Source organism: Pongo pygmaeus, chromosome 11, assembly GCF_028885625.2.
Source record: "Pongo pygmaeus isolate AG05252 chromosome 11, NHGRI_mPonPyg2-v2.0_pri, whole genome shotgun sequence".
Classification (NCBI taxonomy): Eukaryota; Metazoa; Chordata; class Mammalia; order Primates; family Hominidae; genus Pongo; species Pongo pygmaeus.
This window is the reverse complement of record NC_072384.2, coordinates 10,822,081-10,848,992: the sequence shown is the minus strand read 5'-3', so window position 1 is coordinate 10,848,992 and position 26,912 is coordinate 10,822,081.

The following is a 26,912-nucleotide window of genomic DNA, read 5'->3' as shown; positions in this document are numbered from 1 at the left end:
TACTGTTGAATTCTACCCAATGTTTAAAGCAGAATTAACCCACTTTTTCTCAAACTTTTTCAAAACATTGAAGAGGAGGTAATTTTTTCTAACTTATTCTATGAGTCCAGTATTACCCTGACACCAAGCCAGAAAAAGGCACCATGAGAAAACTACAAACAAACATCCCTTATAAATGCTGATGCAAAAATCCTCAACAAAATACCAGCAACTCAAACTTAGCAGTACATTAAAAGGATTATACACTATGAATGAGTAATTGACTCCTGAAATAAAAGTATGTTCCAACACATGAAAATCAGCATAATATCACATTAACATAAAGAAGAAAGAAACCCTCATGTGATCATCTTAATCACAGAAAAAAAGCATTTGTCAAAATTTAACCCACATTCATCATAAAATATAGTTAGTAAACTATAAAAAGAAAGAAAGCACCTTAACATAATGCTATACAAAAAAACAAAACAAAACAAAAAAACACAGCTAACATGTTGAAAGACTGAAAGCTTTTACCCTAAGAGCAAAAACAAGGATGCCTGCTTTTACTACTTCTATTTAATATAGTACTGAAGGTTCTGGTTAGTTAAAACAATAAGGTGAGTAAAAGAATTAAAGATATCCCAATTTTTTAAAAAGTAAAATTATCTGTTTGCCGATGACATAAACTTATATATTAAAAATCTTTTAGTTTCTGTGAAATAAACTGTCAGATGCAATAAATAAAATTCAGCAAAGCTGCATGATACAAAATAATACACAAAAATCAGTTGTATTTCTACAATAACAATAAACTATCTGAAGAAGAAATCAAGACGACAGTGTCATGTATGATAGCATCAAAATAATAAAATACTTAGAAACCCACTTAACCAAGGAAATGAAAAACCTGTACAGCAAAAACTATAAACATGGCATGAAAGTATTAAAGATGACACAAATAAATGAAAAGACATCATGTGTTTATGGACTGGAAGACAAAATCTTGTCAAGGTGCCATTGTTATCTATAGTCTTCTACAGATTCAATAAAATCACTACAAAAAATCCAATATTTGCAAAAATATAAAAGCCTATTCTAAAACTCAGATGAAATCTCAAAAAACCCCAAGCACCCCAATCAGTCTTAAAAACTAACAAAGTTAGAGAACTAACACCTCCTGGTTTCAAACTTCAGTACACAAAACGATGCTGTACCAGCATAGAGACAGACACAAAGATCAATGCAATAGAAATAAAGAACCAAGAAATATGGTCATGATTTTTAAAAAGGGCGTCAGCACTGTTCAATGGGGAAAGGATGATATTTTTTTAAATGGTGTTAAAAACGGATATTTACATATGTCTATCTATATAAATATTTATATGTATATATATATATATCACAAATTAGCTTTTTGTCTGTCATGTATGTTGCAGATCTATTTCCCCAGTCTGTTGACTTTGGACTTTGAGGCATTTTTCTCTCATACAAAATTTTAATTTTTATGGAGTCAAATAAAACCTTGGTGCCGATCTGGTCCCGGTACTGCCCGGCCTGCGTGAGCACGATTTCCTTCATGGCCAAGGCGGGATTACAGCGGCAGGAGAAATGCGAGAAGGAGAAGCAGACGCATAGCTACCCAGCCCGCCCTCCACCAACGCTGAAATTGACCCGCGCCCACCTCCCTCAGCCTCGGATTCGGCTCCCAGAATAAGCAATAGCTTTACTTCCACACAGGTGTACCCACTTGCGACTCCCTTGGCGTTGAAAGTCTGTTGGAGAGCTCAGGTGTCCTTGTTGTGGTCCTTTCCACGTTGGGGAAAGCTGGTCAGCTGGAGAAATTCCTCCCACATCTTTAGTAAGACTAAATCCCTAGCTGAGCTGAAACTGAACTTTCCTCCCATGTGGGAGGGGAAGACTCTTGTTTCCATATTCACAGAGTGCCTTTGCATCTGTCCTAGATTGATAACATATTGTTGTAATTGATGAGTCTTTTCATCTATTAGGAGATCTGTGCTTAGGAAAGGTCTTCCAAATGTTAACTCAACAGGATTTAATTATAAGTTTTACTTTGGAGCCGTTCAAACCCGCAGTAAGCTATGGCTGTTAGAGATAGTCAGGCGTCTGATTTAGCTAGAGTCTTCTTTAGAGTAGGATTAGCCCTTTCACCTTTCCAGAGGACTGTGGTCTGCACACAGAGTGAAGGTAATATTGGATTCTTAAAGCTGAGGATAGGTGTTGGGATACACCTGCTGTGAAAGACGGGCCATTGTCACTTTGCAGGCTTTTAGATTACCCAAACTGGGGAGTTATTTCTTCTGGTAAACATTTTTCAAATGGGGTGGGGAATGCCTCGATCTAACGAGTGAAGTTATCAGTAAACATTAGCAAATATTTGAATCTCCTGCAGAACGGTAGTTGAGTAAATTAGAGTTGCCAGTTCTCACCTGGATAGGTTCCTCAATTTTGGACAGTTTTACCTGGAGAAGGAGAAAATTGTTGGCCGTTTGGGTCATGTCAGGCAAAGAGCTCACAGGGCTGAGTCACTTGTTTTGGTGTCTTGAAAGATTTACCCCTATAAACAAATGAGACATTAACAGAAACCAAGAATCCCTTCTAGGGTGAAAAGAATCATGAAAGTGCTGAATTATATTCCTATGATTGGTACTTGGCATTAGTAATTTATTACCATCATTCAGCCAGCCAGAGGGGCCCTGGACTGAAATGCAAACCCTGGCCCATTTTTGTTCCTCTTCAGAGTGTTCTTTTCCAGTTCTATGTATGCTGTCCAGCACGCCCATAAGCTTCATTGGCCCTTTCAGTGCAGGGGCCTTGGCTGTGGCATCTACAAGGGCATTTCCTTTTACATGGTCAGTCTCTCTTTTGATGTCCTCTGCAATTAATTATAGTCACTTTTTGGCAGCAAAGCAGCATTCTAATAAGCTCAAAATCTGAATGATGTTGTATGGAAAAGCCCTTGGGGTTCAGGAGTCCCTACCCGTTCGAAATTGCAGCATAAGCATGAAGCACTAAAACGTCATACTTGGAATCAGTGTAAATGTTAACTTTTAAATCCTTTCCCAAATGCAGGGGCTGAGTAAGTTCAATTAACTCAGCTTTTTGAGCTGAGATCGAGGCCAGCAAGACTCGTGCCTACTGCTAATAACATACCTACCCTTCTTGTTTTCCTGATGCATAAAACAACTTACATCTGTTAACCAATCTTCCTTGGGATGGTCAAGGGGCTCATCCTTCTTAAGTCTGGCCTGCTAGAATAAATTTGTTTCATAACCTGTGACATGCTTTGGCTGTGTCCCCAGTCAAATCTTATCTTGAATTGTAGCTCCCATAATTCCTATATATCATGGGAGGGACCCAGTGGTAGGTAATCGAATCAGGGGATGGGTCTTTCCCATGCTGTTCTCCTGACAGTGAATAAGCCTCATGAGATCTGATGGTTTATTTATTTATTTTTGAGACATCGTCTTGCTCTGTTGCTCAGCTGGAGTGTATTATCATGACCTTGGCTCACTGCAACCTCTGACTCCTGGGTTCAAGCGATTCTCCTGTCTCAGCCTCCTGAGTAGCTGGGATTAGAAGAGCCTACAACCATGCCTGTCTAATTTTTGTACTTTTAGTATAGACGGGGTTTCACCACGTTGGACAGGCTGGCCTCGATCTCCTCACTTCAGGTCATCCACTGCCTTGGCCTCCCAAAGTGCTGGGATTACAGCTGATGGTTTTATAAAGGGGAGTTTCCCTACACAAGCCCTTTTGCCTGCTGCCATGTAAGAGATGTGACTTTGCTCCTCATTTGCCTTCTGTCATGAGTGTGAGGCTTCCCTGACCATGTGGAATTGTAAGTCAATTAAACCTCTTTTCTTTATAAATTACCCAGACTCAGATATGTCTTTATTAGCAGCATGAGAACAGACTAATACAACCTGTATGCCAGAAAGGCTAGAAGCACCTGTGGACTCTGGTAGATAAGTAGCAGGGTTTATGGTTTGGCAGGCTTTAAGGGTTATGTCTGGAGTGTCTAGCAATAAGGCCTGATACTTTCATAAATGTTCTCTTATTATCCACTGTTGCCCTTTAGCTTCTAGGACCACCTTCCCTTGGTGTGGGGTCAAAAACCTGTAGGTGCTGTTCTAATGTTAGATTACTGGCTTTGCCTGCTAGAAAAGTGGTAGCAGCAATAGCTCTAAGACATCAAGGCCACCCTGAGGCCACCTGGTCTATCTGCTTAGAAAATTAGGCTACTGGCCTTGCAATGTCCCCCAGTTTTGGGACAAGATTACCCAAGACCTATGCCTTGCTTTTTGGTCACATAAGGAAAAAATGGTTCATCCAACTTGGGGACTCCCACGGCTGCAGCAGAGCCCAATTTCTCCTTGAGAGTATTGAAGTTTGTCTTGCAGTTCTCATTACATTCTAGGAGCTCTAAATCTTTCCCTTTAGTGTATCATATAAAGGCTTGGCTACATGCCCAAATCTGGATACCCATAAGCAGAAGTACACAGCCATCTCCTAAAAAAGCCCACAGTCATTTTTTGGACAGGGACTCTTGGGTGATTAAAATAAGTTTTTTATCTTCTAGGGAGGTTGATCAGTTCCAGAGGTTAAGACAGACTCCAAATATTTAAGTCTTTCAGTCAATATCTGAGCTCTGTGTGGTGATGCCCAATATCTGCAAGTTCCCAGGAAATTTACCAACTTAACATTATTATTATAGTCTTCCTTAGTTGGGCTAGCAATGAGCAAGTCACCTACATACTGAATCATTGTGTCCCTTTCCAATTGTAGATTTGTTAAGTCTTTAGCTAGAGCATTTTCAAATAAGTGGGGGCTATTCCAGAACCCTTCAGAGATGACTGTCCAGGTTAGTTTTGAAGCTGAATGCATATCTGGATCAGTCCATTCAAAGCAAACACATTATGAATCTGGATGCATTGAGATCCAGAAAAGTGCATCTTTCAGATTTAAGAATGTAAACCAGCTTGCATCCCCTGGGACATGGTAAGTATTGGGGACAATGAGGTGTATGGAGACAACTGCATTTCTTAATGCTCTAAGGGTTCTGACAAATCTGTCCTTGCCATTAGGCTTTTTATCTGGTAACATGCAAGTATTGTAAGGAGACTCTCATGGCCTTCATAACTCATATGGCAAGAATTTGGCAATAAGGGGTTGAATTTCTCCTCATGCTTCTTGCCTTAAGGTATATTGTCTCTTCTGAGTTTGAGGAGTACTAGGCTGAAGTTGGATTTGAATGGGGGAGGTGTTTAGTATGTTTCCCAGAGCCTGCGTGGCCCAAACCTCAAGATTTACTTGAGACAACACCTCAGGTGGTAAATGTGACAGCTCATTCTTCACTTCTTTTTTCCCCTGATGGGTCAGGAACAAAAGTAACAGTTTCTATGCTTTATGATCTGTGAAGGTGACCATGACTTGGTCTCCTGAGTCAATAATCCTCTCCCCAGTAAGAGGTCAGGCAATCAGACATTACTAAAAAAGGCAAGCGAGAAACCTAGAGGCTCTGGAGGACAACTTAGAAGATACAAAAAGGAGTGTTTTTGGGCTTGTCCATCATGAGAAGACAGGAGACCATTGTATTAAATCAGGACAGAGTAATCTGCTCCCAAACCTGATACGAAGTTAATACTCCTACCTGCTACTTCAAGAGTCACCTGAGGCTCCTCCATCTCTCGATAGCTAGTAGTCCAATGGGAGTGGAGGTAGGAAGTATCAGGCCCTGCCACTTTTGAGTCTGCTGGGCTGTGATGATGGCTTCCTTGGAAGCACAGTGCATTTCCTTCGGCAGTGGCTGACCTTCCTACAGAAGGCACATTGATTTATATGCAAGGCGCAGTGGCCCAGAGGCAAAGCCTGGGACTTTCACCTTCTCACTTCCTCTGTGAGGGCCAGGAGTTAAGGGGCTGCCTCTGAAGTGGTGGGGAGCACAAGGATGCAGCTATAAGCTGGGCCTCTTGGAAGATTTGCTTTATTTTATGTTTTCTCTGCTCAATTCCTGTGATGGAAAACTGCAAAATCCAAGTCTAAAATCTGATCCATGGGAGTCTGGAAGCCTAAGTCTGCTTTTGGCAGCTTCCTGCAGTTATAAAAAGGAGACCGCACTATAAATTAAACTCCTAGAAATGCCTGTCCCTTTTTGGAGTCAGGATCAGTGTTAGTGTATTTCCTCAAGGTCTAAATTATCCACCCTTATAATAAGGCTAGGTTTTCATCTTTTCCCTGATTAATTTTCCAGACTTTATAAAAATTAAAAAGCTGTATCACCCTTTTTTTTTTATTCCATCAAGGAGTCAAGCGATCACAATTTTTTCTCTCTATATCCCACTTTCTTCCTAATTCATTTGTTTTTTCTAGATTCTAGTTCTTTTGGGTCTTAGTCAGGGACTGCTGTGCCTCCTACTCGATAGGTGTCAAGCCCCTGGTTGCAGGCAGACACCCTATTAGCATGTGCTCTAGCCACTCCCATAATGCACTGCTTTTCTGCCATGCAGTAGGGAAACATAAATATATGCAAATCCTGCCTGGTCAGATCATACGTCAAGGTTAGCCTTTTAAATTTGTCTATGAATTTTCCCGGAACCTCTGAAAACTGTTTTAGTTTTTTCTTCCATATGGCTAATTCAGATTAGAAAAGTGTACATTTACCTATATAGTGTGGGAAAAAGAAAGAGAGATCAGACTGTTACTGTGTCTATGTAGAAAGTAGACATAAGACACTCCATTTTGTTCTGTACTAAGAAAAATTCTTCTGCCTTGAGATGCTGTTAATCCGTAACCGTAGCCCCAACCCTGTGCTCACAGAAACATGTGCTGTGTCGACTCAAGGTTTAATGGATTTAGGGATATGCAGGATGTGCTTTGTTAAACAAATGCTTGAAGGCAGCATGCTTGTTAAAAGTCATCACCACTCCCTATTCTCAAGTACCCAGGGACGCAAAACACTGCGGAAGACCACAGGGACCACTGCCTAGGAAAGCCAGGTATTTTCCAAGGTTTCTCCCCATGTGATAGTCTGAAATATGGCCTCATGGGAAGGGAAGGACCTGACCATCCGCCAGCCCGACACCTGTAAACGGTCTGTGCTGAGGAGGATTAGTAAAAGAGGAAAGCCTCTTTGCAGTTGAGATAAGACAAAACCATCTGTCTCCTGCTCGTCCCTGGGCAATGGAATGTCTCAGTGTAAAACCCGATTGTATATTCCATCTACTGAGATAGGAGAAAACTGCCATAGGGCTGGAGGTGAGACATGCTGGAGGCAATACTGCTCTTTAAGGAATTGAGATATTTATGTATATACACATCAAAAGCACAGCACTTTTTTCTTTAACTTGTTTATGTTGCAGATATATTTGTTCACATGTTTTCCTGCTGGCCCTCTCTCCACTGTTACCCTATTGTCCTGCCACATCCCCCTCTTCGAGAAATGCCCGATAATGATCAATAAATACTAAGGAAACTCAGAGACTGGTGCCGGCACGGGTCCTCCGTATGCTGAGCACTGGTCCCCTGGGCCCACTTTGTCTCTGCGTCTCTTTTCACAAGCCTCTCGTTCCACCTGACGAGAAATACTCACATGTGTGGAGGGACAGGCCACTTATTCAATATAGTGTCCGTATTATCATCTGTCACTTCCCAGAGAGAGCAAATATTCAACTTTGCCAACTGATAAGAGGCCCCACTGCATGTTGTTCTGGTGAAGCTCGGATGTTTCTATAGTGGGGTATGTACATAAGACAGGACTCGAAGGGCAGAGAGAATATGATGACCGGACAGTAGATAACCCTGGAAAACTAGAAGAAATTAATAATATGTTTCACACCTCACTAGAACTGGAAGGAGTCTGACTGTGTTCTTATGGGGTGCTTGGACTGGCAGGGGGAGTTCAGCCCCAGCTAAGAAAAGCCTAATATTAAGAGTAACTTGTATTAAAAGGGTAATCAATTATGTGCCGTCCCTGTTTTGTCTTTTCCTCCAACAAACATATAGAAGCCCATTTTAATTTTTTATCCTGACCAAGCATCAGAGAAGCCTGTATATAATTTATTTCCTCCCTCTAGTTTCTCTTCTATAAAATAAATGAAGCTGCAAAGCAGGAGTCAGATCAAACAGGGGAAATGGGAAAGGTGTAACTTGTATATTGTAATGTATTAGTCCATTTTCTTTTTTTTTTTGTACTTTAAGTTTTAGGGTACATGTGCACAATGTTCAGGTTAGTTACATACGTATACATGTGCCATGCTGGTGTGCTGCAGCCATTAACTCGTCATTTAGCATTAGGTATATCTCCTAATGCTATCCCTCCCCTCTCCCCCACCACACAACAGTCCCCAGAGTGTGATGTTCCCCTTCCTGTGTCCATGTGTTCTCATTGTTCAATTCCCATCTATGAGTGAGAACATGCGGTGTTTGGTTTTTTGTCCTTGTCATAGTTTACTGAGAATGATGATTTCCAATTTCATCCATGTCTCTACAAAGGACATGAACTCATCATTTTTTATGGCTGCATAGTATTCCAGGGTGCCACATAGAATACTATTCCAATGTGCCACATTTTCTTAATCCAGTCTATCATTGTTGGACATTTTTGTTGGTTCCAAGTCTTTGCTATTGTGAATAGTGCTGCAATAAACACACGTGTGCATGTGTCTTTAAAGCAGCATGATTTATAGACCTTTGGGTATATACCCAGTAATGGGATGGCTGGGTCAAATGGTATTTCTAGTTGTAGATCCCTAAGGAATCGCCACACTGACTTCCACAATGGTTGAACTAGTTTACAGTCCCACCAACAGTATAAAAGTGTTCCTATTCCTCCACATCCTCTCCAGCACCTGTTGTTTCCTGACTTTTTAATGATTGCCATTCTAACTTGTATGAGATGGTATCTCATTGAGGTTTTCATTTGGATTTCTCTGATGGCCAGTGATGATGAGAATTTTTTCATGTGTCTTTTGGCTGCATAAATGTCTTCTTTTGAGAAGTGACTGTTCATATCCTTTGCCCACTTTTTGATGGGGTTGTTTCTTTTTTTCCTTGTAAATTTGTTGGAGTTCATTGTAGATTCTGGATACTAGCCGTTTGTCAGATGACTAGGTTGCAAAAATTTTCTCCCGTTTTGTAGGTTGCCTGTTCGCTCTGATGGTACTAGTCAATTTTCACACTGCTACGACAAATCTGACAAAACTCTCTCAGGAAAAAGTGACCTGCTGGGTTAAGAAAGTAGGATCCATCTGCCCTATACCAGCTAATCAAAGATGGTGTTATGGTTAAGAAATGAGAGAAAACTGCTAAGAAAAAGTCTCATGTTCTCCATCTTGAGGGTAGTTGTTTGCAGAGGGTTGTCATAAATGAGGCTGTCACTAAACAGGCATATCTGATCTTATCATGTACAGCTCTTAAATACCACATTTCAACTTCAGTCATAATGATGGCGAGGTTACTGCTGATCTTTTCTGATAATTAAGGTACAAAAATACTAGGTTCCAAGACAATTCTTTTTTTCAGTGTCACTTTGAGCAGTGGCAAATTAAACAAGCAGTCAGTTAAGAGTCAGAGGATCACTGAGGAAAGTGAAAGCTAAACTGTTTGAGGCCTCTGTCCTGGGGCAGCCTCCAGGCTACTACAAAACAGAGGCGGTGAGCAGAAAGGTAACAATATGTAGAGCACTCAGGTGAGCGACAGAAAGCACAAGGTGGGCAGTCCAAAAAGAGAAAGTGGCAAACATCTTGTTTAGGCAAATCCATTCTTCTCAATATTCCCCAGGGCCTCTAACCCTGTGGGCTTGGCCTGTAATCTGAGTATTACAATAGTGGATAATCATTCTTGCCCACCAGAATGGCTTCACGACTCTAAAAGACAGCCCACTTGCCAGGTGTCAGCTGATTGATTCTGTGTGGATTGTTTTCCTTGGAGTGGGGGTCTTGTCTTCGTGTCCGTTCATGGTGTTGCTGAAAGATGTTGCTGGAAAAGAGGGTCCTGATACAGACCACAAATTAGGATTCTTAGATCTTCTGCAGGAAAAAATTTGAGGTGAGTCAGAGAGCACAATGAAAGAAGCAAGTTTATTAGAAATTACTCCATTACAGAGTTGGACATCCTCAGAATGCATTGTCTTTTGTTAGTGTCTCTACTTTTAAGTAACTATAAAGAGAAAGAGTTATAATTAAACTTGGAAGGTGCAGATGTAGTCACTAAAGTCGTGGCTATTGGTTTTAACAATAACCATTAACCCATTGACCTAAGCTAGCTCATTAATGATATCCTTACAAAAAATGCTGCACTCCTAGGATATTTATACAATTTTCAGGCTTGGTGGAAGATGTCTTGTATGACAACAAATATTCTGCAATTGTAATTTGTGGCCAGTTAAAAAATGTGACTATTTTCAGACCATGAACATTAATCTTCTAGATGCCCTGTGAGTACCTAGCTACTCATATTAAGATAGAATATTCTAGCCATGTTTATTAAACTAGAAGCTAGGTAACCATGAGTTCCTCTAACACAGCAAGTCTACTCCTCAAGGAGAAAATGTATTTTTCAGGAATTTTGTGTATTTTGTTTGATGGCATTTGGTATGTTTACCAAAATGGCAGAAAAGAGTGAAATTAGTCCTCAAAGATTTCTCAAGATTGGATATAAAATAAACAAAATGATTACAGTTAATATGTAAGTTGATACAGTTGATATTCAAAAGAAATTTTGTTTGAAACAAAATGAGATTTTTATTTTTACTTATTTATTATTATTATTATTATTATTATTATTATTATTATTTTGAGACAGAGTCTTGCTCTGTTGCCCAGGCTGCAGTGCAGTGCAGTTTCTTGGCTCACTGATACCTGTGCCTCCCTGGTTCAAGCAATTCTCCTGCCTCAGCCTCCCAAGTAGCTGAGATTACAGGCATGAATCACCACACCCAGCTAATATTTGTATGTTTAGTAGAGATGGGGTTTCACTTTGTTGGCCAGGCTGGTCTCAAACCCCTGACAACAAGCGATCTGCCCACCTTGTCCTCCCAAACAGCTGGGATTACAGGCGAGGGCTACCACTCCCAGCCACAATGAGGTTTTTAAATAATTCTGATTTCCTGCTGTTGAGCAGGGAGCTGAGCAAATTCAACAGATCATGGGCCTAAACTAGGGGAAGACTGAGGACAAACTCTAGAACAGATGTGATTAAATTAATTACAATGGAAACCAAATCAAATTTAATAAGGCTGTACCTCTTAGTTGCAAGATGTTTCCCCTCATTTTGAAATGCGGTGTTATTCCATGGAAAAGAAAACTGATGTTTATCTCCAGAGTAAAGGACAGGGTTCCTGCAATGATTGATTGACTGAGAACTATGGCTGAGGATTAAAAATCCTTCTTTTTTCCATTTATAGACTAAAAATAAATTTCTAAACCCCTGTTGACTAAATGGACCTCTCTTCTTGGATAAGTACATTCCAAAGTTAACCTGAAAAGCTAGTTCAAGCCATGGGTCACACATGCCTCTTTATACTCTCCTCCCTTTGGTTTTAATTTTAATTTCAATTTCAATTTTTAATTTATTTTTGTGGGTACATAGTTGGTGTATATATTTATGGGGGTACATGACATACTTTGATGCAGTCATGCAATGAGTAATACATAATAAAAAACGGGGTATCTGTCCCCTCAAGCATTTATAGCTTGTGTTATAAACAATCCAATTATACTTCTTTAGTTTTTTTAAATGTGGAATTAAATTAATTTTTGACTATAACCACCCTGTTGTGCTATCAAATGCTGTCTTATTCATTCTTTCTAACAATTGTTTTTTTACCCATTTAGCATCTCCACTATCCCCTTGTTCCCTCCCTGCCCTTCCCAGCCTCTGGTAACCATCCTTATACTCTCTATCTCTATGACACCAATTGTTTTGAATTTTAGCATCCACAAATAAGTGAGAACATGTGACATTTGTCTTTCTGTGCCTGACATTTAACTTAACATAAAGACTTTCAGTTCCGTTTATGTTATTGCAAATAGCAGGCTCTCATTCTTTCTTACAGCTGAATAGTACTCCATTGTGTATATGTACCACATTTTCTCTATCCAGTCATCTGTTGATGGACATTTAGGTTCCTTCCAAATCTTGGCTATTATAAACCCTGCTGTAGCAAACATGAGAGTGCCAATAGGTCTTTGATTTACAAATTTTATTTCTTGTAGACATATACTGAGCAGTGGGATTGCTGGACCATATAGTAGCTCTATTTTTAGTTATATCAAGAACATCCAAACTGTCCTTAAATGTGCTCCCAACAGCAGTGTACAAGGGTTCCCTTCACTCCACATACTCACCAGCATTTGTTTTTCACTGACTTCTGGATAAAAGCCACCTTAACTGGGGTGAAATGATATCTCATTTTGGGTTTGATTTGCAATTCCATGATGATCAGTAATGTGGAGCACCTTTTCATTTGACTGTTTGTTTCACATTTTTATGTCTTCTTTTCATAAATGTTTATTTAAATTTTTGTCCACTCTTTATTTTGGTTATTACTTTTTTCTATAGAACTCAATATATTGTAGTGTATTAGTCAGTTCCTGCACTGCTATAAAAAAATGCCTGAGACTGTGTTATCTATTTATTTACTGAGACGAAATCTTGATCTGTTGCCCTGACTGAAGTGCAGTGGTGCAATCTCGGCTCACTGCAACCTCCACCTCCTGATTCAAGCAATTCTCTGCCTCAGCTCCTGAATAGTTGGGATTACTGACACCTGCCACCATGCCTGGCTAATTTTTGTATTTTTAGTGGAGACAGGGTTTCACCATCTTGGCCAGGCTGGTTTTGAACTCCTGACCTCGTGTTCCACCTGCCTCAGCCTCCCAAAGTGATGAGATTACAGGCATGAGCCATGGCACCTGGAAAGACTGAGTAATTTATAAAGGAAATGGGTTTAATTGACTCACAGTTCCACATGGCCGGGGAGGCCTCAGGAAACTTACAATAATGGCAGATGGGGAAGCAGGCACCTCTTACATGACAGCAAGAGAGAGAGCATGTATGTGAAGCAAAGGGGGAAGAGTCCCTTATAAAACCATCAGATTTCATGAGAAATCACTCATTATCAGAAGAACAGCATGGGGGAAACCAACCCCATGATCCAATCACCTTCTACCAAGCCTCTCCCTCAACATCTGGGGATTACAATAAAACATGAGATTTGGGTGGGGACACAAATCCTAACCATATCATGTAGCTATTAATGGCTTTTCAGATGGATAATTCACAAATATTTTCTCCCATTCTATGGATTTTCTCTTCACTTTGTTTCTTGTTTCCTTCACTTTAAAAAGGCTTTCTGACTTTCTGTAATCCGATTTGTCCATGTTTGTTTTGGTTGTCTGTGCTTCTGGGGCATTATTTAAGGAATTTTTGCCCAAACCAATGCCCTAAAGAGTTTCCCCAATGTTTTCTTGTAAAAGTTTGATGATTTGAGGCGTTAGGTTTAAGTCTTTAATTCATTTTAATTTGATTTTTGTAAGTGGCAAGAAATAGGGTTCTAGTTTTATTCTTCTGCCTATGGCTTGCCAGTTTTCCCAGCCCTATTTATTACAAAAGCTGTCTCATTTTTTATTGTATGTTCTTGGCACTTTTGTTGAAAATTAATTTGGATGTCCCTCCCATAGGATTCCAGAACACTGCTATGAGGGTCTGAATGCTTGTCCCTCGCATAGGATTCCAGAACACTGCTGCTGGGTTCTAAACGTTTGTCACATGATTCCAGAACACTGCTATGAGGGTCTGAATGTTTGTCCCTCACACAGAATGCCAGTTTTACCAGCCATATTTATAACAAAAACTGTCTTATTTTTTATTGTATGTTCTTGGCACTTTGGTGAAAATTAATTTAGCTGTATGAGTTTGTTTCTCAGGTCTCTATTTCGTTCCATCTGTCTTTATGTCTGTTTTTACACTAGTGTCATGCTGTTTTAATTACTATAACTTAGTAGTATAATTTAAAACCAGGTAATGGAATCCCTCCAGTTTTGTTTTATATACTCAGCATAGCTTTGACTGTTATGGTGTTTTGTGATGTTTCCATATAAATTTCAGAATTTTTTCTTTCTATATCTGTGAGGAATGTCTTCTTCTTTTTCTTTTTTTTTTTTTAGATGGCGTCTTGCTCTGTCACCTAGACTGGAGTGCAGTGATGTGACCTTGGCACACTGCAACCTCCACCTCCTGGGTCCAAGCAATTCTTTGCCTCAGCCTCCTGAATAGCTGGGATTACAGGCACCCGCCACCATGCCTGGCTAATTTTTTTTTTTTTTTTTTTTTTTTTGTAGAGGTGGGGTTTCACCAAGTTGGCCAGGCTGGTCTTGAACTCCTGACATCGTGATCCACCAACTTCGGCCTCCCAAAGTGCTGGGATTACAGGCATGAACCACTGCCCCAGCCTGTTATTTTGATAGAGATGGCATGAAATGTATACCTTGCTATGGATTGTACAGACATTTTTTTAAAAATACTGATTCTTCCAATCTGTGAACATAAAAATATCTTGCCAATTTTGGGGTTCTTTTTCATTTCTTTTACCAGTGTTTTACAGTTTTAATTGTTCATAACTTTTATTTCTTTGGTAAATTCCCACACATTTTGTTTTATTTGTGGCTACTGCAAATACTATTCCATTTTTTAATTCTTTTTCAGTTTCTTGACTGTTGGCATATAGAAACCCTACTGATTTGTATATGTTGATTTCGTGTTCTGCAAATTTACTCAAGTATTACCTCTAATAGTTTTTGGTGGATGTATTAGGCCATTCTCATATTGCTATAAAAAGTAATCAGTGACTTGTTAATTTATAAAGAAAATAGGTTTAATTGGTTCATGGTTCTACAGGCTATTCAGGAAGCATAGCACTGGCTTCTGCCTCTGGGGAAGCCTCTGACAACTGACAAGGTGAAAAATAAATCCAGTGCTTGCACATCACATGGTAAGTGCGAGGGCAGGGGGGAAGTGCTACACACACTTGTAGATAACCAGCTCTGATAAAAACTTACTATTGTGGGAATGGCACCAAAGGAAATGATGCCAAACTGTCCATGGAAATCGTGCTCTCATGATTCAATCACCTCCCCTCTAGGCCCACTTCCAACATTGAGGATTATATTTCAATATAAGATTTTGATGGGATTACACATCCAAACTGTATCATTTTGCCCCTGGCCGTTCCAAATCTCATATCCTTCTCATATTTCAAAATACAGTCATGACTTCCCAATAATCCCAAAAGTCTTAACTAATTTCAGCCTTAACTCAAAAGTCAAAAGTCTCATCTAAGACAAAGCTAATTTCTTCCTCTTATAAGCCTGTAACATAAAAAAAAAAAATTAGGTTCTTCCAAGATACAAATGAAGCAGAGGCATTGCGTAAATACTCCTACTCTAAAAGGAAGAAATCAGCCAAAAGAAAGTGGTCACAGGGCCCATGAAAGTCTGAAACCCAGAGGACATTTATTGAATTGTAAGGCTCCAAAATAATTATTTTTGACTCTGTGTCCCATTTCCAGGGCACGCTAATGCCTTTGGAAGGTTCTACCTTGTGACTTTGTATGGTTCAGTCCCCACAGCTGCTCTCATGGGCTGGCATTCTGTGCCTCTGGCTTTTCAAGGTGCAAGGTTCCGGCTGTAGCTAGATCTACCATTCTGGGGTCTGGAGGACAGTGATCCTCTCCTCACAGATCTACTAGGCCATGACCCAGTGGGGAGCCAGACTGGGGACTGTCACCCCACATTTCTTTTCTCCATTGTTTTAGTAGAGGATCTCCATGAGGGCTCCACACCTGCAGCATGCTTCTGCCTGCACACCCTGTCTTTTTCATACATCCTTTGAAATAAAGGTGGAGGCTCCCAAGTCTCAACTCTCACATTTCGTAAACCCATAGGCCTAACACCACATGGAAGCTACCAAGGTTATGGCTTGCACCCTCTGAAGCAGTGACTAGAGTTGTAACTCGGTCAATTTGAGATACACCTGGAGCTGAAGCAGTGGCCAGGATGAAGGGAACCTTGTTCCAAAGCTACCCAAGGCAGCAGGTCCTAGGCCTGATCCCAGAAACTATTCTCTTCTTTTAGGCCTCAGGGCCTGTGATGGTGGGCTGCCTTTCAGATTTCTAAAATGCCTTCAATTCCTCTTTCCCATTGTCTTGGCTATCAACACTTGCTTTTTTATAGGTTATACAAATATCTCTAACAAGTGGTTGACACATATCCTGCTTGAGTTCCTCTCTTATAAAAGCTTTTTATATTTCAGCCACATGACTAGGCTGCAAAGTTTTCAAGCTTTTACACTATGCTTCTTTTGTAAGTGTAAGTTACTACTTATTTTATTTTTACTTTTTTGCTAGGACATTTGAGCACTGATTGTTAGAGGCAGCCAGGCTACATCACTAATGCTTTGCTGCTTAGACATTTTTCCAACAAAAACCCTAAATCATCAATTTCAAATTCAAACTTTTATATATCCCTAGTGCATGATAGAAATTCAGCCAACCACTTTGCTAAGACAACATGCATGACCTTTGTTTCATTCCCAATAAGTTTCTAGTTCTCATCTGAGACCTCCTCAGCCTGGCCTTCACTGTCCAGATCACTGTCAGCATTTTGGTCGCAGACATTCAACCAGTCTCTAAGAAAATCTCAATTTTCCCTCATTTTTCTGTCTTCTGAATCCCACAGATTCTTCCAACTTCTGCCTGTTTACCCAATAAAAAGCTGATTCCACATTTTGGGGTATTCTTATAACCATTTTCCATTCCTCGGTGCCAATTTTCTGTATTAAGTTATTTTTGCAATACTATGATAGTAGGATTGGATAATCTATTTTTTGCAAACTAGGTTTAAGTGGCTTATGATTCTACAGGCTGTAGAGAAAACATAGTACTGGAATATGTTTCTGGGGAGGTCTCTGGAAGTTTACAGTCATGGCAGAAGTTGAAGCAGAATCTTGCACATCACAGGGCAAAAAGCAGGAGCAAAAAACAGAGGGGCGAATTTTTACAGTTTTAAACAACCAGATCTTGTGGGAACTCACTCACTATCACGAGGATAGCACTAAATGGGATGGTGCTAAGCCATTTATGGTAATCCAACCCAATGGTTAAATCACCTTTCACCAGGCCTATCTCCAACATTGAGAATTACATTTAAATATGAGATTTGGGAGGGGACACACATTCAAACCCTATCAGAGGAGTCTTTATGCTTTTTCCAATATAACATTATAACGTTGGCAAAAAAAAAAAAAAAAAAGGTAATTTGACTTCTTTTCCAATTTGGATGCGTTTTATTGCTTTCTCCTGTCTGATTGCTCCAGATAGGACTTTCAGCATTATGTTGAATAACAGTGGTAAAAGTGGACATTCTTGTCATCTTCCAGATTTTAGAGGAAAGGCTTTTAGTGTTTCCCCACTTAGTGTGATACTAGCTGTGGGTCTGTCATATATGACTTTTATTATGTTGAGGTATGTTCATTCCATGCCCAGTTTTCAAAGGGTTTTTTTATTATTAAAGAATATTAAATTTTATCAAAATTTTTTTAGCATAGTTGAAATGATTATATGGATTTTGTCCTTGCATTTTTTTTTTTTTTTTGAGATGAAGTCTCCCTCTCTCACCCAGGCTGGAGTGCAATGGCATGATCTCAGCTCAATGCAACCTCTGCCTCCCGAGTTCAAGTGATTCTCCTTCTTCAGCCTCCCGAGTAGCTGGGATTACAGGTGCTCACCACCATGCCCGGCTAATTTCTGTATTTTTAGTAGAGACGTGGCTTCGCCATGTTGGCTAGACTGGTTTCAAACTTCTGACCTCAGGTGATCCACCCACCTCTGCTTCCCATATTACTGGGATTACAGGTGTGAACCACTGTTCCTGGCCCCTTCATTCTCTTTATGTGATCTATCACATTGATTGATTCGCATGTTGAACTATCCTTGTATCCTTGGGATAAATCCCACTTGCTCATTATGAATTACCTATTTATGTATTGTTTAATTCAGTTTGCTAGGTGTTTTGCAAATTTTTGCTCCAATATTCTCAGATATGGGCCTGTAGTTTGCTTTTTTAAATATGTCTTTCTCTAGTTTTGATATCAGGGTAATACTAGCCTCAAAGAATGAGTTTGGAAATGTTCTTTCCTTCTCTAGTTTTCAGTCTGGTCCTACAGACTTTTTTATTAAGGCTTTAATTTTGTGAATTGTTATCGGTCTGTTCAGGTTTTAGATTTTTTCCTAGTTCAATCTTGGTAAGTTGTGTGTGTCTAAGAATTAATTTCCTCTAGGTTTTCTAACTTGTTGGCATACAATTCCTGATAGTATTCACAAATGATCCTTTGCTTTTCTGAAGCATTACTTGTAATGTCTCCTTTTTCATCTCTGATTTTACTAATTTGTATCTTTTCTGTTTTTTAGTTAGCCTGCTTAAATATTTGTCAATTGTTTTACTTTTCAAAAAATCAATTTTTTCTTTCATTAATTCTTTACATTATTTTCTTCATTTTAACTTTATCTACTTCTGCTCTAATCTTTATTATTCCTTTTCTTCTAATTTTGGATTAGGTTTGGTCTTTATATTCTAGTTAATTAAGATGTATTTTTAGGTTATTTATTTGAAGCTTTTCTGTTTTTTATTTAGGCACTTACAGTTATAAATTTTCCTTTTATAATAGTACCTCTTTTACTATATCCCATAGGTTTTTCTATGCTATGTTTCCATTATCATTTTTTCAAGGAATTTTTCTGTTTTCTTCTTAACTTTTTTATTGACCTACTAATCATTCAGATGCATATTGTTTAATGTCCATGTGTTTGTATAGTTTCTTTAATTCCTTTTTTAATTGATTTCTAGTTTTATCCCCAGTAGTCAGAGAAAATACTTGATATTACTTCAATTTTTTGGAACGTTTTTAGACTTGTTACTTAACATACGGTCTATCCTTGAAAATAACCCATGTGCTGAGGAGAAGAATGTGTATTCTGCAGCTGTTAGAAGAAATTTTCTGTAAATATCTATTAGGTTCATTTGTTCTACAGTACAGATTAAGTCTGATGTTTCTTTGTTTATTTTCTGTCTGGAAGGTCTATCCAATGACTAAAGTGGGGTCTTGAAGTGTCCAGCCATTATTGTATTGAGGTCTCTTTCTTTAGCTCTTGTAATACTTGCTTCATTTATCTAGGTGTTTTAGTGTTGGGTGCATATAAATTTTCAATTATTATATCCTCTTGATGAACTGATCTCTTTATTATTATATAATGACCTTTTAATTTCTTCCTACAGTCTTTAGTTGAAATCTGTTTTTGTCTGGTATAAGTATGGCTATTTCTGCTTTTTTTGGTCTCTATTGACATGGAATAACTTTTTCCAACCTTTTATTTTCAGTCTAAATGTATCTTTATAGGTAAAGTGTGTTTTTTTTGGTAGGTCACAGATTATTGTCCTGCTTCTCTATCCATTCATCTACTATTTTTCTTTTGACTTGAGTATTTAGTTCATTTAAATTCAATGTTATCAGTGATAAGCACTTACTCCTGCCATTTTTTAATTTTTTTTCTGATTGATTTTTTTCTTCTCTTCCTTCTTTCGTTTCTTCCTGTCTTCCTTTTAGTGAAGGTGATTTTTCTTGAATTATAATCTAATTTCTTGCTTTTTACTTTTTGTACATCTGTGGTACACTTTTTGACTTGAAATTACCATGATGTTTGAAAATAATATAATACATGATTTTCGACTGTGAACAATTAAACACTGATTGCATAAACAAAGAAACAAGCAAAACAGAGGTTGGAGCCAAGATGGCCAAATAGCAACAGCTCCAGTCTACAGCTCCCAGAATGAGCAACACAGAAGATGGGTGATTTCTGCATTTCCAATTGAGGTACTGGGTTCATCTCACTGGGGAGTGTCAGAAAGAGGGTGCAGCACAGTGGGTGCAGTGCACCGAGCATGAGCAGAAGCAGGGTGAGACATCACCTCACCCAGGAAGCACAAGGGGTCAGGGAATTCCCTTTCCTAGTCAAAGAAAGGGGTGACAGACGGCACCTGGAAAATTGGGTCACTCCCACCCTAATACAGCACATTTCCAATGGTGTTAGCAAACGTCAAACCAGGAGGTTATATCTCATGTCTGTCTTTGAGGGTCCTACACCCACAGAGCCTCACTCATTGCTAACACAGCAGTCTGGGATCAAACTGCAAGGTGGCAGCGAGGCTGGGGGAGGGTCCTCTGCCATTGCTGAGGCTTGAGTAGGTAAAGCAGCCAGGAAGCTCGAATTGGGTGGAGCCCACTTCAGCTCAAGGAGGCCTGCCTGCCTTTGCAGGCTCCACCTCTGGGGGTAGGGCATAGCCAAACAAAAGGCAGCAGAAATCTCTGCAGAATTAAATGTCCCTGTCTGACAGCTTTGAAGAGAGTAGTGATTCTCCCAGCACGCAACTGGAGACCTGAGAACGGGCAGACTGCCTCCTCAACTGGGTCACTGAACCCTGAGTAGCCTAACTGGGAGGCAACCCCTAGTTGCCTAACTAGGGGGACTGACACCTAACATGTCCGGGTACTCCTGTGAGACAAAACTTCCAGAGGAACGATCAAGCAGCAGCATTTCCGGTTCATCAATATCCCCTGTTCTGCAGCCACTGCTGCTGATACTCAGGCAAACAGGGTCAGCAGTGGACCTCCAGCAAACTCCAACAGACCTGCAGCTGAGGGTCCTGACTGTTAGAAGGAAAACTATCAAACAGAAAGGACCTCCACGCCAAAAACTCATCTGTACGTCACCATCATCAAAGACCAAAGGTAGATAAAACTACAAAGATGAGGAAAAAACAGCACAAAAACTGGAAACTCTAAAAATCAGAGTGCCTCTCCTCCTCAAAAGGAACGCAGCTCCTCAAAAGCAATGGAAAAAAGATGGACGGAGAATGACTTTGAGGAGTAGAGAGAGGAAGGCTTCAGATGATATCTGGAATGGAGTGGAGTGGAGTGGAGATCCCATTCAGCTCAGGCTGGATTGCAGTGGCACAATCTCAGCTCACATTACGTGTCAACTTTCCATTGAATTACATTCTATTCCACTGCATTCCACTCCATTCCATTCAATTGCATTCCATTCCATTCCATTCCATTCCATTCCATACCACTCCATTCCATTCCATTCCATTCCATACCATTCCATTCCATTCCATTCCATTCAATTCCATTCCATTCGATTCCATTCCACTCCATTCCACTCTGCTCCACTCCACTACATTCCATTACATCTGATTCCATTCCACTCAATTCCGCTCCTCTCCACTCCACTGAACTCACTCCACTCCATTCCACTCCATCCCACTCCATCCCATTCCATTCAGCTCCATTCCACTGCACTCCACTCCACTTCATTCCATTCCATTCCATACCATTCCATTCCTCTCCATTCCACTCCACTCCACTCCACTCCACTCCTCTACACTGCAGTTCACACCATTCCATTCCATTCCACTGCATTCCATTCCATTCCATTGCATTCCATTCCATTCCATTCTTTCGAGAGTATCTCACTCTGTCATGCAGCCTGGAAAGCAGAGGCACAATCTCAGCTCACATTAAATTCCGCTACGGACCGTTCCGTTCTGTTCAGTTCAGTTCCATTCCGTTCAGTTCCGCTCCATTCCAATTCGCTCCATAACATTCCATTCCATTCCATTCCATTCCATTCCATTCCATTCCTTTCCATTCCGTTCCCCTCTATTCAACTCTGCTCCACTCCAATACATTCCATTCCATTCCACTCCTTTCTTTCGACAGGATCTCCCTCTGTCACACAGGCTGTAGTGCAGTGGCACAATCAAAGCACACATTTCTCCACTCTGTTTTGTTCCGTTCCTTTCGATTTTGTTCTGCTCTGTTAACTTCTGTTCCACTCCACTCCACTCAACTACATTCCATTACATCCAATTCCATTCCAATCCATTCCACTACTCTCCACTCCACTGCACTCCACTCCATGCCATTCCACTCCATCCCTTTCCATTATACTCCATTCCACTGTACTCCACTCCACCCCACTCCACTCCACTTCATTCCATTCCATTCCATCCCATTCCATTCCTCTCCATTCCACTCCACTCCACTTCACGTCACTCCACTCCAGTCCATTCTATTCCATTCCATTCCACGGCATTCCATTCCATAGCATTCTTTAGAGAGTATGTCCCTCTGTCACACAGCCTGGAATGCAGTGGCACGATCTCAGCTCACATTTCGTTATTCCAATCAATTCCATTTCACTCCATTCCATTCCATTCCATTGCATTGCATTCCATTTCACTGCATTCCATTCCATTCCATTCCATTCCACTCCATTCCATTTCATTCCACTGCACTCCATTCCATTCCACTCCACTCCACTCCATTCCACTCCACTCCACTCCACTCCATGCCATTCCATTCCACTGCACTCCATTCCATTCCACTCCACTCCATTCCACTCCACTCCATTTCATTCCATTCCACTCCACTCCATTCCAGTCCATTCCATGCCATTCCGTTCCGATCCCTTCCATTCCACTCCTTTGTTTAGACAGGATCTCCTGCTGTCACACAGGCTGAAGTGCAGTGGTGCAATCTCAGTACACATTTCTTCATTCCATTACATGCCTTTCCTTTACGTTCCACTATACTCCACTCAAATCCACTCCAGTCCACTCCACTCCATTCCACTCCACTCCACTCCATTCCACTCCATTCCATTACACTCCACTCCATTCCACTCCACTCGATTCCACTACACTCTGTTCCATTCCACTCCACTTGACACCATTCCACTCCACTCCATTGTAATCCAATCCACTCCATTACGTTCCACTCCATTCCATTCCATTCAACTCCATTCCATTACACACCACTCCATTCCATTCCACTCCATTCCATTTCACTCGACTTCATTCTACTCCAATCCATTCCATTCCACTCCACACCTTTCCACTCCACTCCACTGCATTCCACTCCAATCCATACCATTCGACTCCACTCCATTCCATTCCACTCCACTCCACTCCATTCCACTGCAGTCCATTCCATTCCACTCCAATCCAAGCCATTCCAATCCATTCCCCTCCAAACCACTCCATTCCATTCCATTCCACTGCATTCCATTCCATTCCACTCCATTCCATTCAACTCCTTTCCATTCCATTCAACTCCATTCCAACCATTGCTTTCTTTCCACAGGATTTCACTCTGTCACAAAGGCTGGAATGCAGTGGCAGAATCTCAGCTTACATTTCTTTTCACAGTTCCATTGCATTCCATTCCATCCCCTTCCATTCCATTCTATTTCACTCCACTCCATTCCATTCCACACCATTCCATTCCATTCCATTCAATTCCCTTCTATTCTATTCCACTCCACTCCACTCCAATCCACTCCACTCCACTCCATTCCCCTCCATTCCAATCCTTTCCACTCCACTCCATTCTTCTCCACTCCAGGCCACTCCATTCCACTCCACCAAACTCCATTCCACTCCACACAATTCCATTCCACTCCACTCCACTCCATTCCACTCCAATCCATTCCATTCCACTCCACTCCATTCCATTCCACTCCACTCCACTCGTTTCCACTCCACTCCCCTCCTTTCCACTCCACTCCATTCTATTCCACTCCACTTCATTCCACTCCATTCCATTCCATTCCATTCTACTCCACTCCATTCCAATCCATTCCATGCCATTACATTCCAATTCCTTCCATTCCACTCCTTTGTTTCGACAGGATCACCCTCTGTCACACAGGCTGAAGTGCAGTGGCACAATCTCATTTCACATTTCTTCATTCCATCCCATTCCATTACGTTCCACTCCACTCCACTCCACTCGAATCCACTCCACTCCAATCCACTCCATTCCACTCCATTACATTGTACTCCACTCCACCCCATTCCATTCCACTCCATTCCGTTCTATTCCACTCCACTCGACTCCATTCCACTCCACTCAGTTGCATTCCACTCCACTCCATTCCAATCCATTCCATTCCACTCCATTCCATTCCACACCACTCCATTCCATTCCACTCCAATCCATTCCATTCCACTCCATTCCATTCCTCTCGACTCCATTCCACTCCACTCCATTAAATTCCAATCCACTCCTTTCCACTCCACTCCACTCCACTGCATTCGACTCCAATCCATACCACTCTACTCCACTAGAGTCCATTGCACTCCACTCAACCCCATTCAACTCCATTCTGTTCCATTCCACTCCACTCCACTCCAAACTATTCCATTCCACTCAATTCCACACCACTCACTCCATTCCACTTCACTCTAATCCACTCCCCTCCATTCCACTCCATTCTATTCTCTTCTACTCCACTTCACTCCATACCACTCCACTCCATTCCATTCCACTCAATTCCACTCCACTCCCCTCCATTCCATTCCACTCCATTCCATTCCACTCTACTCAGTTCCATTCCACTCCACTCTATTTCATTCCACTCCACTCCACCAGACTCCACTAAATTCCACTCCTCTCCACTCCACTCCATTCCATTCCATTCCACTCCACTACTTTACACTCCATTCTATTCCATTCCATGCCAAACCATTCCAATCCACTCCAATCCATTCAATTCCGCTCCACTCCACTCTAATCCACTCCACTCCATTACATTACACTCCGCCCCGTTCCATTCCACTCCAATCCATTCCATTCCATTCCAATGCACTCTACTCCCCTCCACTCCATTCCACTACACCCCACTGCACTCCATTATTTCCACTCCACTCCACACCATTGCATTCCATTCCATTTCATTCCATTCCACTCCACTCCATTCCACTCTACTGCATTCCACTCCACTCCAATCCACTCCACTCCCCTCCGTTCTACTCCACTCCACTACACTGCATTGCACACCACTCCATTCCATTCAATAACAATCCACCCCACTCCACGCCATTCAACGTTATTGTATTCCATTCCACTCCACTCCACGTTATTCCACTCCAATCCTTTCCACTCCACACAATTCTACTCCACTCCACTCCATTCCACTCCACTCTATTAAATTCCACTCCACTCCACTCCACCACACTCAATTCCATTCCACTCCTCTGCATTCCACTCCACTCCACTCCATTCCACTCCATTCCATTCTATTCCACTCCACTACATTCCACTACATTCTCTTCCATTCCACTCCACTAAATTCGACCCCACTCCACTCCACTCCATTCCCATTCACTCCACTCCACTCAACTCCAATCCACTCCATTACACTCCACTCCATTCCACTCCATTTCATTCCATTCCACTGCAATCCATTCCACTGCACTCCACTCCACTCCATTCCACTACATTCTATTCCATTTCACTCCATCCCACTCCACTCCAATCCACTCCATTCGATTCCACTCAATTCCACTGCACTCCAATCCATTCCACTCCACTCTATTCCATTCCACTAGAGTCCATTCCATTCCAATACACTTCACTCCATTACATTCCTCTCCATTCTATTCCACTGCACTCCACTCCACTCCACACCATAGAATTCCACTCCACTACAATCCATTCCACTCCAGTTCACTCTACACCACTCCTTTCCAATACATTCTATTTCGTTCCACTCCACCTGACTCCATTTCACTCCACTCCATTCCATTACATTCAATTCCACTACGCTCCACTCCATTCCACTCCACTCCACTCCATTCCACTCCACTCCATTCCATTTCAATTCACTCCATTCCATTCCAATCCCCTCTATTCCATTCCATTTCACTCCATACCAATCCACCCCATTCCATTCCACTCCATTCCTCTCCTGTCCATTCCACTACACTCTATTCCATTCCATTGCACTCCATTCCATTTTATTCCATTCCACTACACTCAACTCTAATCCACTAAATTGCATTCCACTCCATTTCATTCCATTCCATTCCATTTCCATTCCATTCCACTCCACCACACTCCATTAAACTTCAGTCCACTCCACTTCATTCCACTCCATTCTCTTCCATTCCACTCGACTCCACTCCATTCCTCTCCACTCCATTCCATTCCAGTCAATTCCACTCCACTCCACTCCATTCCATTTAACTCCACTCCACTCCATTCCACTAAATTCTATTGCATTCCACTAAACTCCACTCCCTTCCACTCCACACCATTCCATTCCACACAATTCCACTCTGGCCCACTCCATTCCACTCCACTCCATTCAATTCCACTCCACTCAATTCCATTCCCCTCCACTCCACTCCGCTTAATTCCAATCCTCTCCACTCCACTCCATTCTCCTCCAGTCAATTCCATTCCATTGCATTCCACTCCATTCCACTCCATTCTATTCCATTCCACTCCACACAATTCCACTCGAATTCACTCCATTCCATTCCCTGCCACTCCACTCCAGTCTGCGCCACTCCACTCCATTCCATTCCCCTCCAATCCATTCCATTCCATTCCATTCCATGCCAATCTACTCCACTTAATTCCACTCCACTGCACTCCACTCCATTACTTCCACTCTACTTAACCTCACTCCATTGCATTCCACTCCGTTTCATTCTATCCCATTCCACTCCATTATATTCCACTACACTACACTCCTTTCCATTCCACTCCAATCCACTCCACTCAACTCCATTCCAGTCCACTCCTCTCCTCTCCACTCCATTCCACTACACTCCATTCCATTCTACTCAATTCCACTCCACTGCATTCCATTGCTTAACAATCCATTCCACTCTATTCTATTCCATTCCACTCCACTCCATTCCATTCCATTCCACTCAATTACACTCCACTCTACTTCATTACACTCCACTCCATTCCATTTCACTCCACTCCACCACACTCCA